This window comes from Babylonia areolata, chromosome 15 (assembly GCF_041734735.1).
Source record: "Babylonia areolata isolate BAREFJ2019XMU chromosome 15, ASM4173473v1, whole genome shotgun sequence".
NCBI lineage: Eukaryota > Metazoa > Mollusca > Gastropoda > Neogastropoda > Buccinidae > Babylonia > Babylonia areolata.
This window is the reverse complement of record NC_134890.1, coordinates 2,557,648-2,570,679: the sequence shown is the minus strand read 5'-3', so window position 1 is coordinate 2,570,679 and position 13,032 is coordinate 2,557,648.

The following is a 13,032-nucleotide window of genomic DNA, read 5'->3' as shown; positions in this document are numbered from 1 at the left end:
TGCTGAACTGGTATTTTAAGGGATCATTATGAGGTATCATTATAAGGGAGATTCATGGATTAAAATTGGATTTTTGTCAAAGCCAGTACACTCGTTTATGAATACAGAGGTAATAACAGTAAAAGCTGCAAGCAGATAATCTGATTTTGGACAGTTTGTTTTTTTTATCTCTGCGGTCTGGAATATCATCGTTTTGAGGATGAATACAGAGGTAATAACAGTAGAAACTGCGAACATATAATCAGATTTTGGACAGTTTTTATCTCTGCGGTCTGGAATATCATCGTTTTGAGGATGAATACAGAGGTAATACCAGTAGAAACTGCGACCAGATAATCTGATTTTGGACAGTTTTTATCTCTGCGGTCTGGAATATCATCGTTTTGAGGATGAATACAGAGGTAATAACAGTAGAAACTGCGACCAGATAATCTGATTTTGGACAGTTTGTTTTTTTTATCTCTGCGGTCTGGAATATCATCGTTTTGAGGATGAATACAGAGGTAATAACAGTAGAAACTGCGACCAGATAATCTGATTTTGGACAGTTTTTATCTCTGCGGTCTGGAATATCATCGTTTTGAAGATTTTATTAATCAATTTTCCATGTGCTCATGCTTAGATGGCGGTTGTCTTGTGACGAACTACCAGTTCCGTTCCTCGAGTTCCCTGTCTGGTCTGTCCACTCTGATGATGTCTGTCCACTTCTTCCGCTGTCTGCCTCCTCTATTGTTGCCCTTATTCTAGTCAGTCGTGTCCGACTATGACCATCAGAACAGCAGAGGAGGCAACTGCTGTTCCGACTATTTGGGCTAGAATTTGATTACAGTGGAGAGTGTCTTGCCCAAGTTACATCCCCACTCTCTCGGCCAGGAGGGTTTTAGGACAGTCGGCGTTGGGATGGTTCCCAAAGGCCAACTAGCCCCCAAGGCTGCAGCACTAAGAGCCAGTGCAATTTTGCCTCCTAGTTTGAGAGTCATAGTCCTTCACAAAAGACTAATGCCCTGCACTGTTCCCTGATGGATGGTCTCAGAGAGCGCGTGAGATTTTGCCACGTGGTCATACCATCTCGTTTAACGCTTGCTACTGTGATCAGGAGGTCCTCATACCCTCCAACGCGCTGTCTTATAGCTTTCGTTTGTTGTGTGGTCCTTATAGGAGACACCGAGGAGTGTGTTATGTGGTCCTTATAGGAGACACCAAGGAGTTTATGTGGTCCTTATAGGAGACACCGAGGAGTGTGTTATGTGGTCCTTATAGGAGACACCAAGGAGTTTATGTGGTCCTTATAGGAGACACCGAGGAGTTTATGTGGTCCTTATAGGAGACACCAAGGAGTCTGTTATGTGGTCCTTATAGGAGACACCAAGGAGTTTATGTGGTCCTTATAGGAGACACCGAGGAGTTTATGTGGTCCTTATAGGAGACACCGAGGAGTCTGTTATGTGGTCCTTATAGGAGACACCGAGGAGTTTATGTGGTCCTTATAGGAGACACCGAGGAGTCTGTTATGTGGTCCTTATAGGAGACACCGAGGAGTTTATGTGGTCCTTATAGGAGACACCAAGGAGTTTATGTGGTCCTTATAGGAGACACCGAGGAGTTTATGTGGTCCTTATAGGAGACACCGAGGAGTTTATGTGGTCCTTATAGGAGACACCGAGGAGTTTATGTGGTCCTTATAGGAGACACCAAGGAGTCTGTTATGTGGTCCTTATAGGAGACACCGAGGAGTTTATTTGGTCCTTATAGGAGACACCAAGGAGTCTGTTATGTGGTCCTTATAGGAGACACCGAGGAGTCTGTTATGTGGTCCTTATAGGAGACACCGAGGAGTTTATGCGGTCCTTATAGGAGACACCAAGGAGTCCTCTGAACATCTCATTTCCACTGCTTGGATCTTTCTCTGCAGTATCTTGAGCTCTCTACCGCTTGTCTTTATTACTTCTTTATCATCATCTTGTATGATACTGTTTTGCTGCTATTAGCAAGTTCCACAACATATCTGGCGCCCAGATTTTAACAAGAAACATTAACTTTGTTGTTTTGTTTACCTCATTAAAACGGCCTGTACATCCATGCATACGATAGTTGGAAAAAAAAGCGTCCTTTCTTGATAAACTTGCACTTAGATCCACCTGCAAAAACACCACTCTTTGACAAAAAAACAGAAGAAATTATTTGATTTTTATCAGAGCATGTTTGTGCTGCTTCCATATTTTATCCGTCGTCTGTGTGTTGTCAAAGTGTGTCCCCAGCTTCTTTAAATTATGTGCTGGAACTTTCCTCTTTTCTTCTGTTCTGATATTGTTGTTTTTTGTTGTTTTTGTTGTTGTTGTTGTTGTTGTGTTTTTGGGGGAGGGGAGTGAGGGGGAGGGGGGTTCATGTCTTGTCTGCCTTTCTTATCTTCTGCCTTTCTGCTCCATACCCTTTTTGTTCAAGAAAGCATTGACCTTTATTTCTGGACTTGATAATTAGGCATTCTTACTGTGATATTTTCTTTTTTCGCCATTGACGTGTGAGTTGTTCACCGGCAAACTCTGGTATTGTACGCATGTTGCTGCGCGTGCTATTGTTTTCTATGCACAGTTATGGTCACGTTTAGTTTGGTTTTGTTAACCTCTTGAGTGCCCAGGACTTATTGTGTGTAATTTTGGTGATGATTATTGATTTATTCTTTTATTGAGTATTAAGGAGTTTTGCACACACTTACTCAGACGCACACAGACGCTGAACTGAAATGTGTGTGTGTGTGTGTGTGTGTGTGTGTGTGTGTGTGTGTGTGTGTTATTAGTTTATATTTACATGTTGTTTTATCCAGAGTGTGTGTAGGGAGTGTAGTGACATAGGAGGAGGGGGAGGGAGTGAGGAGCGGAGTGTGTGTGGGGGGGGGGGGGGGGGGGGGTCGTTGATCAACTGTGTGAATCTGTCTTCAATATCATACATAAGCTAGGTCAGAACTGTATGATCAATGCAGTGGAAAACCATTCACAGTTTATTCTTTTGTGAAGAAGCTGGGACGAGTCAACGGACCGACTTCACTGTTTGGTTTGAGAGAGAGAGAGAGATGCGAGCATGAAATTTGTACAGAGAATGCTGTAGGATAAAAGTAGGATGAATGTATCTAAAATGTGAAGTGCCAGACTGTTGAGAACCAGCGATCCTCCTTGTTTTATTTTGTTTAGCTGGCTCCCTCCTCAGGATTCAAAATGTAAGTTTTGGTTCTTCGTCTGAGCTCGTCTTTTAGTGTTATGTCTAGATCTAAAGTGATGTTGAATTTTTGAAGTAGTTAGGAATTGAACTGAATGAGAGAGCGTCAGGCCGGTGGTAAGAATGTGTTCGTGATTATATTTGTTGTGGGAAAGGGGTTCCGGAAGAATAAATGTGCAAGAAAAGAAGACGAAAATGATTTCGTTATTGTCCTTGATCGGAATTGATAGCGGAAGGTGTGAGCCTGGGTATGGGTTCCATTTTTATATGTAACAAAAATCTTATCCTCAAACTAGGAGGCTAGATTGCGCTGGCTCTTAGTTCTGCAGCCGTGGGGACTAGTTTGCCTTTGGGAACCATCCCGACGCCGACTGTCCTAGAAACCCTCTTGGCCGAGAGAGTGGGGATGTAACTTGGGCAAGACACTCTCCACTGCAACCAAATTCTAGACAGAACCAGATAGTCGGGACAGCAGTTGCCTGCTCTGCTGTTGTGATGGTCATTGACGGAGATGACTGACTATCATACAATACAATTATGTGCAGGCTATAGAGTGTGCTGTGCTTTCATGCATCTCATTCTCTGTGACTGTTTGGTTCTAGTTCTCTTGAAAGAATAGACCGGGGAAAGGGAAACAGTTTGTTGGGAAAAAAAATCTTCCGCACTTGCCAAAACAATGTGTGTGGACGCTGGACTGAATATGGACAAAATTTCTACTGCATTTACCAAAGTATTGTGTGTGGATGCTGGTCTGAATATACGTATATACAGAGATTCTACTTGTACCAGCGATCTATAGCATGTATTCAGAATTCACGTGCACTTTCTTTATTTCAGATTCATGGCTACTTATTGCCAAGCAGTAGGTAAAATATACTTCAAACTGTCAGAAACTGTTAGTTCCAATCAGATATGTAGGTTTTTTTGCAATACCCTGCTTGTTACAATTTTCTGAATGGATGAATATCCCCCGACGACCGAAAATTGTATGGTAAATAGACAGTAAAAGCCAGATTAATGTATGGCTATGAGTTCCATCGACAGGTCCAAAGTGTGTTAAAAACTGAACGTTAGGCCATCTTTTCGGTATCCGTTTTCTTTGGTTAAAGCGACGGGCGCAATAGCCGAGTGGTTGAAGCGTTGGACTTTCAATCCGAGGGTCCCGGGTTCGAATCACAGTGACGGCGCCTGGTGGGTAATGGGTGGAGATTTTTGCGATCTCCCAGGTCAACATGTGTGCAGACGTGCTAGTGTGTATACGCAAGCAGAAGATCAAACACACACGTTAAAGATCCTGTAATCCATGTCAGCGTTCGGTGGGTTATGGAAACAAGAACATACCCAGATTGCATACACCCGAAAACGGAGTATGGTTGCCTACATGGCGGGGTAAAAACGGTCATACACGTAAAAGCCCACTCGTGTACTTAAGAGTGAACGTGGGAGTTGCAGCCCACGAACGCAGAAGATTGGGTTCAACTAGAAGAGAAGATTGGGCTAACTAGTCCCCACGGCTGCAGATATTGTCTTTAATATTATCATTAATATTATTATTATTGTTGTTGTTGTTGTTGGTATCATTATCATCATCATCATTGTTATTATTATTATTATCATCATCTTCATGATCCATCATCACCATTGTTTGTTGTCGTTCATATTGTTGTTGATATCAGAAACTGATAAGATCTTTGGTTGTTTCCATTTCTATCCTTGCTTCTTTAAGACCTGTCAGCTTTCATATCTTGTCTGTCTCTCTTTTCTCTTCAGTTCTGTTCTTGCTTCTTTAAGGCCTGTCAGCTTTCATATCTTGTCTGTCTGTCAGCTTTCATATCTTGTCTGTCTGTCAGCTTTCATGTCTTGTCTGTCTGCCAGCTTTCATATCTTGTCTGTCTGTCAGCTTTCATATCTTGTCTGTCTCTCTTTTCTTCAGATCTGTTCTTGCTTCATTAAAGCCTGTCAGCTTTCATGTCTTGTCTGTCTCTCTTTTCTCTTCAGTTAAGTCCTGGCTTCTTTAAGACCTGTCAGCTTTCATATCTTGTCTGTCTCTCTTTTCTCGCCAGTTCTGTCCGTGCTTCTTTCAGACCTGTCAGCTTTCATATCTTGTCTGTCTCTCTTTTCTCTCCAGATCTGTTCTTGCTTCATTAAGGCCTGTCAGCTTTCATATCTTGTCTGTCTCTCTTTTCTCTCCAGTTCTGTCCGTGCTTCTTTAAGACCTGTCAGCTTTCATATCTTGTCTGTCTCTCTTTTCTCGCCAGTTCTGTCCGTGCTTCTTTCAGACCTGTCAGCTTTCATATCTTGTCTGTCTCTCTTTTCTTTTCAGTTCTGTTCTTGCTTTTTTAAGGCCTGTCAGCTTTCATGTCTTGTCTGTCTCTCTTTTCTCGCCAGTTCTGTTCTTGCTTCTTTAAGGCCTGTCAGCTTTCATATCTTGTCTGTCTCTCTTTTCTCTCCAGTTTTGTTCTTGCTTCTTTCAGACCTGTCAGCTTTCATATCTTGACTGTCTCTCTTTTCTCTCCAGATCTGCCCTGGCTTCTTTAAGGCCTGTCAGCTTTCATATCTTGAGTGTCTCTCTTTTCCCTTCAGTTAAGTCCTTGCTTCTTTAAGGCCTGTCAGCTTTCATGTCTTGTCTGTCTCTCTTTTCTTTTCAGTTCTGTTCTTGCTTCTTTAAGGCCTGTCAGCTTTCATGTCTGTCTCTCTTTTCTCTCCAGTTTTGTTCTTGCTTCTTTCAGACCTGTCAGCTTTCATATCTTGTCTGTCTCTCTTTTCTCTCCAGTTCTGTTCTTGCTTCTTTAAGGCCTGTCAGCTTTCATATCTTGTCTGTCTCTCTTTTCTCTCCAGATCTGTCCGTGCTTCTTTCAGACCTGTCAGCTTTCATATCTTGTCTGTCTCTCGCTCTCTTTCTTCTCTTTGTCTTTCTCTCGTTTCTCTCCGGTTTCGTTCCTGCTTCCAAATCTTCTCGTTGCCTGCTGATATTTTTTTCTTTTAAATTCCCCCTGTGTGTGTGTGTGTGTGTGTGTGTGTGTGTGTGTGTGTGTGCGCGCGCGCGCGTGCGTGCGTGCGTGTGTGTGTGTGTGTGTGTGTGTATGTGTGCGCGCGCGACTGTGGCTTTGTTTTGTTTAATTTTTTTTCTGTTCCTCATTTTTTTTTGTTCCTGTTTTCTTGTCAGTCTTCGCTTTCCTTTCTTTTTTCAGTCACTTTCCGTTTAATTCCCCTTCCATTTCCTTTTCCGTGTCTTTTAGACTCATTCTCTCTCTCTTTCCTGGCAGAATGGTTAAGACGCTGATTGGCCAGCGAATCGTCCGTGAGGTTCTGGGTTCGAATTCCAGTCTTGCCCTTTTCCCCTAGTTTGACATGAAAATCAAAGTAAGCGGCTTGTCATTTGTATTTCTATTTGTATTTCTTTTTATCACAACACAGATTTCTCTGTGTGAAATTCGGGCTGCTCTCCCCAGGGAGAGCGCGTCGCTACACTACAGCGCCACCCATTTATTCGTATTTTTTTCCTGCGTGCAGTTTTGTTTGTTTTTCCTATCGAAGTGGATTTTTCTGCAGAATTTTTCCAGGAACAACCCTTTCGTTGCCGTGGGTTATTTTACGTGCGCTAAGTGCATGCTGCACACGGGACCTCGGTTTATCGTCTCATCCGAATGACTAGCGTCCAGACTACCACTCAAGGTCTAGTGGAGGGGGAGAAAATATCGGCGGCTGAGCCGTTATTCGAACCAGCGCGCTCAGATTCTCTCGCTTCCTAGGCGGACGCGTTACCTCTAGGCCATCACTCCACTAGGATAAGGCAATGAACAGATAACCCTGTTTACAGCACGCCCTTGGTGCGCTTTGGAAGAAGAAATCACCTGTGATAGAATAGAATAGAATATGTCTTTATTACCAAGTGTACCGGTATCACACGGAATATTGGGTGGGATAGTACATAACAAGATACGAACATTAATCGAAAATCATACACAAACACAGATACAGTAGAAATTAGGATACATACAAGTGCATATCAATACAAAAACTCGTGCATACTCACACACACACACACACACACACACACACACACACACACACACACACACACGCACACATGTTTGAACAGAAGCTGCATATTACATGTGGACGGGGCTGATGTCCAGATCTTCAGGTAGATGGTTGTTGATTGCACAATTTTGTTTATCATACTGGATTTGTTCGAGAAACAGGGCATTGACAGCTTTGGGGAAATAGCTATTGGCGAAGCGATTGGTTTTCGTCCTTATACTTCTGTACCGTCGACCAGAGGGGAGCATCTCGAAAATCCCAAAAGCTGGATGTGATTCGTCCTGGCTGATTGATTATGCTTTTTTGAGTAGCCGCGTATATGTTTTCTAGAGAAGGTAGATCAGCCCCGGTAATCTTGGTGGCAGTTTTTATGATTCTGTTAAGGGCTGCAACTTCTGCCTCGGAAATGTTTCCGTACCTATCAGTGATAGGTACAAAATTATGCATGCATGCACTCAAGGCCTGACTAGCGTGTTGGGTTATGCTGCTAGCAGATGTGGTGTAGGGTGCGTGGGTTTGGCCGTATAGAATGACGCCTCCTTAAGAAACCCAAACTGAATCTAAATATGTCTTTTCTTTTTGTTTTCCTCTCTACTTTTCTTTTCCGTTTTCTTACCTTTCTTTTTTTTAACTTCTGCAAAAGCTTGTTACAAACGATTCAATAATCGTAAAGACTGGTAACTCTCTCCATTCACAAGGTACACAACGTCAGTGTCAGTGATGCTTACGCTACCGATTCAGCTAGCACACAGGTAAATAAAAGTTGTGTACTTTGTGAATGGAGAGAGTTACCACTCTTTACTATTTGTTAACCATTCCATCTCCATGCCTTATTGTTTGTTCAATTCCTTGTTACAAACTGATCTGAAAACTGTATTACATCACTGTTTAATAGAATAAAGCCATACACAAAACAAAACTACCTTGGATTTATAACACTTTAACAGTTAGTGCTAGACATGCTCATGTGAATTTTTCAACTGCATGAGTAATACCAATAATGATATTAACAGTTAGCGCTAGACATGCTCATGTGAATTCATCAACTGCATGAGTAATACCAAGAATAATATTAACAGTTAGTGCTTGACATGTTCATGCGAATTCGTCAACTACATGAGTAATACCAATAATTATATTAACAGTTAGTGCTAGACATGCTCTTGTGAATTCGTCAACTGCATGAGTAATACCAAGAATGATATTAACAGTTAGTGCTAGACATGTTCATGTGAATTCGTCCACTGCATGAGTAATACCAAGAATGATATTAACAGTTAGTGCTAGACATGCTCTTGTGAATTCGTCAACTACATGAGTACTACCAAGAATGATATTAACAGTTAGTGCTAGACATGTTCATGTGAATTCGTCCACTACATGAGTAATACCAAGAATTATATTAACAGTTAGTGCTAGACATGCTCTTGTGAATTCGTCAACTACATGAGTAATACCAAGAATAATATTAACTGTTAGTGCTAGACATGTGAATTCGTCAACTGTATGAGTAATACCAAGATTAATACCGTGCAGCTGTGAATGAATGACATGTTTAATACAAAAAATATATACATTTGTTGTGTTTTTGATAGGTATTTACAGACATTCTCCTTTATTAACCTTCGAACCTAAGAACCTGCCAACAAAAGAATGTTTTCATCAACAACCACACCATGGTCACATGGAATATTTGCGGGTGTAGAACAGTAGAAAATATTGTATTTGTATTGCATTGTATTGTATTGCACTGCACAAACACAAATTGAAAATTATACACAAACACGACAAGTACAACATGACTTTTGTTTAGCATCCATGCATTACAATACATAAGTGTATGTGCACCAGCGCATGAATTACGCGAACAATTCTAACCAGTTTACAAAGAGAACACGACAGACGGAAGTACTAGCAGGAATGTCACCGTGATTTTTCCCCTGGGGTTGTTACTTTTAACTCACTCAGTACGGCCAGTTCTCTCTTCTCCTCTACACAGACCCCTCGGATGTCCAGTGGGTGTCTGAATGACCCAACCTTTAGCTTCCGTCGTCAGAACTGTGGTATTCTTTGTCAACATTCACCTCTTCAGTATAAGAGCCTTCTGCTTGCAATATTTTGATGATGGTAATTGGGGTGAAACGCTTTTAACGTCCTCTCTTTCGCCGTTCGTATGGAAAGAGTTATTGATGCGGTAAGAGTATGGGTTTCTGCATGCGAACCACAGATCCGGTTGGGCTGCTGTGGTCGAATGATTTTGATGACAGTTACATGAAACCATATGAAATGTGATGATGACGGGCGCAATAGTTGAGTGGTTAAAGCATTGGACTGTCAATCAGAGGGTCCCGGGTTCGAATCACGGTGACGGCGCCTGGTGGGTAAAGGGTGGAGATTTTTCCGATCTCCCAGGTCAACATATGTGCAGACCTGCTAGTGCCTGAACCCCCTTCGTGTGTATATGCAAGCAGAAGAACAAATACACACGTTAAAGATCCTGTAATCCATGTCAGCGTTCGGTGGGTTATGGAAACAAGAACATACCCAGCATGCACACCCCCGAAAACGGAGTATGGCTGCCTACATGGCGGGGTAAAAACGGTCATACACGTAAAAGCCCACTCGTGTGCATACGAGTGAACGCAGAAGAAATATGATGATGATGATTATGATGATGGTGATGATAGGGATACTTATATAGTGGAGTGATGGCCTAGAGGTAACGCGTCCGCCTAGGAAGCGAGAAAATCTGAGCGCGCTGGTTCGAATCACGGCTCAGCCGCCAATATTTTCTCCCCCGCCACTAGACCTTGAGTGGTGGTCTGGGCGCTAGTCATTCGGATGAGACGATAAACCGAGGTCCCGTGTGCAGCATGCACTTAGCGCACGTAAAAGAACCCACGGCAACAAAAGGGTTGTTCCTAGTAAAATTCTGTAGAAAAATCCACTTCGATAGGAAAAACAAATAAAACTGCACGCAGGAAAAAATACAAAAAAACGGGTGGCGCTGTAGTATAGCGACGCGCTCTCCCTGTGGAGAGCAGCCCGAATTTCACACAGAGAAATCTGTTGTGATTTTAAAAATATTTTATATATATATATATATATATTGCCCATCTTCGGTTATGGACCAAGCTCTAAGCGCTTCTCAAACGCTGAGTCATTTGCACAACAGGCTGCCTACCTTTTGTACAACAGACTGGCGGCTACCATTAACAGTAACATCAATTTGAAACTAGCATCTGTGTGCAGCTAAACTCTATGTGGAACTGACATACATATATATCTATACATAGCTAATGCAAGCTGTCAATGCCTGATCATAGGCGTTGGTCAAGCATCTGCCCTCCCTCCCCCCCCCCCCCAACCCCCAATTTCCTTTTCTAAGTTCAGATGTGTCGCAGCGAATATGGATTACCCCGCATGTTTGGACACCTCCTTGAAACTGCAGCTGAGATTGTTTAACTCACTCAGTACGGCCAGTCCTCTCTTCTCCTCTACACAGGCGCCTCGGATGTCCAGTGGGTGTCTGAATGACCCAACCTTTAGCTTCCGTCGTCAGAATTGTGGTAGTCTTTGTCAACATTCACCTCTTCAGTATAAGAGCCTTCCACTTGCAATATTTTGATGGTGGTAATTGGGGTGAAACGCTGTTAACGTCGTCTCTTTCGCCGTTCGTATGGAGAGAGTTAAACCATACTGAATCGAAGCCCGTGAAATCTACACTTGCTTCTGGACAGACTGCCGGGCGCTAAGCAGTGGTGTATTGTATTGTATTGTATTGGATTGTATTGTATTGTATTGTATTGAACCGTGTCGTGTCGTGTCGTGTCGTGTCGTGTCGTGCCGTGCCGTGCCGTGCCGTGCCGTGCCGTGCCGTGCCGTGTCGTGCCGTGTCGTGTCGTGTCGTGTCGTGTCGAATCATATCGTTATTTTTGCTGTGTTCCGTTGGGTTGCGATACGTTGTCTCGTGTTGTGTAGTGTCGTGTTGCATCGAGTTGCGTCGCGTCGCGAAGCAGCGTATTGTATTGTACCGTATTGTATCGTATTGTACTGTACTGTACTGTACTGTGCTGGTGTTGCGTTGCGTTGCGTTGCGTTGCGTTGCGTTGCGTTGTGTTGTGTTGCATTGTATTATGTTGCATTGTCTTGTGTTGTATTATGTTGCACTGTGTTGTATTGTATTGTATTGTGTTGTATTGTGTTGTATTGTATTGTATTGTGTTGTATTGTATTGTATTGTGTTGCACTGTGTTGTATGCCATTACATTACATTGTCTTGCATTGCTTTGTATCGTATCATGTCGAATCGTATCGCATAGCATCTGTTGTTTGTTTCCATGAATCTGGATAAGAGTCATTCTTAATCATATTAAAGACACACACACACACACACACACACACACACACACACACACACAGAGAGAGAGAGAGAGAGAGAGAGAGAGAGAGAGAGAGAGAGAGAGAGAGCGAGCTAAAAACTAACATACTTTTAAAGATTATATAAAATAAAATAAAAACAAAGAAAAAACCCGATGGATTTGACAACATTGCAGAACGTTTTTTCCTGTGCGGCGCTTCAATGACTTTTCTGACACTGTTTAGGGTGAAGAACAAGGAGAAGGTTTATTTTCAATTATTTGTGTAGTCGTATGTCGGAAAGAAGATGATGATGATGATTTATTTTCAGTTATTTCTGTCATCAGATGTCTGAAAGAAGAAGATTTATTTTCAGTTATTTGTGTTGTCATATGTCTGAAAGAAGAAGATAATGTTGATTTTCAGTTATTTGTGTTGTCATATGTCTGAAAGAAGGAGAATATTGTTGATTTTCAGTTATTTGTGTTGTCATATGTCTGAAAGAAGGAGAATATTGTTGATTTTCAGTTATTTGTGTTGTCATATGTCTGAAAGAAGGAGAATATTGCTGATTTTCAGTTATTTGTGTTGTCATGTCTGAAAGAAGAAGACTATGGTTGATTTTCAGTTATTTGTGTTGTCATATGTCTGAAAGAAGGAGAAGATTGTTGATTTTCAGTTATTTGTGTTGTCATGTTTGAAAGAAGGAGAAGATTGTTGTTTTTAATTTATTTGTGTTGTTATATGTCTGAAAGAAGAAGCGGAAGACGATTTATGTTCAGTTATTCGTGTTGCTACGTGCAATGTAAAGCGGTGGTCCCGTGGTAGTGCGGGCGATTGGGAAACGAGTGATCACAGGTTCGGATCCTATATACGGAGAGAGATCTGTGTTCCCCCCCCCCCCCCCCCCCCCCCCCGCCCCCACCCCTCCACTGACAAAAACGTGTCCGATGAAATTAGTGCCGCTCTGTATCGACATAGAACGGCAGTAATTTCATCAGACATTTTGCGTGGATCACAGGTGTGTTTTTTTTGTTTTGTTTTGTTTTTTTAATAGGATTTTGCATTTATTTCTGTATGATAGCACACACAATGCGCCTTTTATTTTATTTTATTTCATCTTATTTTCATTTTATTGATTAAAATGTTCTAAAATCTGTTTTGTTTTATTTCTTTTTATTTGGATATTATGTGTTTCTTTTCTGGGTGTGAAGTTCTTATTCTTGTCGTCGTCGATGTTGTTGTAGTCTTCTTCTTCTGCTTCTTCTTCTTCTTCTTCTGCCTTTCTTCTTCTTCTGCCTTTCTTCTTCTTCTTCTTCTTCTTCTTCTTCTTCTTCTTCTGCTTCTTCTTCTTCTTCTGCTTCTTCTTCTTCTTCTTCTTCTTCTTCTTCTTCTTCTTCTTCTTCTTCTTCTTCTTCT